Source organism: Eupeodes corollae, chromosome 3 (genome assembly GCF_945859685.1).
Source record: "Eupeodes corollae chromosome 3, idEupCoro1.1, whole genome shotgun sequence".
NCBI lineage: Eukaryota > Metazoa > Arthropoda > Insecta > Diptera > Syrphidae > Eupeodes > Eupeodes corollae.
In genome coordinates, this window is record NC_079149.1 from 137,325,804 (window position 1) to 137,326,538 (window position 735).

General features: G+C 31.7%; 1 non-coding gene across 1 annotated transcript; it reads right to left on the reverse strand.

Annotated features, from left to right (window-relative positions):
* Positions 1-273: 273 nt before the first annotated feature.
* Trnar-ucu (transfer RNA arginine (anticodon UCU)) lies at positions 274-346 on the reverse strand. The gene has a single exon. It is a non-coding gene; the product is annotated as a tRNA-Arg (tRNA).
* Positions 347-735: the final 389 nt, after the last annotated feature.

The following is a 735-nucleotide window of genomic DNA, read 5'->3' on the forward strand; positions in this document are numbered from 1 at the left end:
CCATGAAAATTCCCTTTGAGATTGTGGGATTTTCCGTAGACTCAAACCTCGAGCTGCAAGAAACTTGTGTTCTTATTTCCTATAGCACAGATGGGAACCAGGGAAATTAAGTTTCATAACGGGGAAATTTTTAATAATTTTATTATTATGAATTAAAATTAGTTTTTAATTTTATTTTTAAACGAATATTAACAATGAGACCGAAAGTTGTGCAATTTATTTATGACTGATATTGTTTTCTAAGATGAAACCAAAAAAAGAGCATTGCTGCCTCATCCCTTGCGGGGATCGAACCCGCGACCTTTGGATTAGAAGTCCAACGCGCTATCCTCTGCGCCAAAGGGACATGTTTTATTTGGTGTCAGATGCGTATGAAGACTTTTTTGTTCGTTGTAGAAAGCAACAAAAGTATGTTTGTTATTAAATAATATTAATAAATTGATTAGATCTGGTCTTGTATTAAATTAAGTTTATCAAAAAATTCAATCAATTAATTAACAAAACAAACAATCGTATATTGAAACGTTTGGAAATACCCAAGTTGTACATCGACTTTATGTTTGTAGGTATGTAGAAGACAAGAAGACAAGTAACTTTAATTTAAAGTCATTGTCGATGTTTATTCAAAATTTATCAAAACTGAAATTTAATTGACTATTTAATGAATTGAGTCTTTTCCTATCAGATCGAGACAAAAAGCTAGCAATTTGTCAATAAATGAGCTGGCGTCTAGCG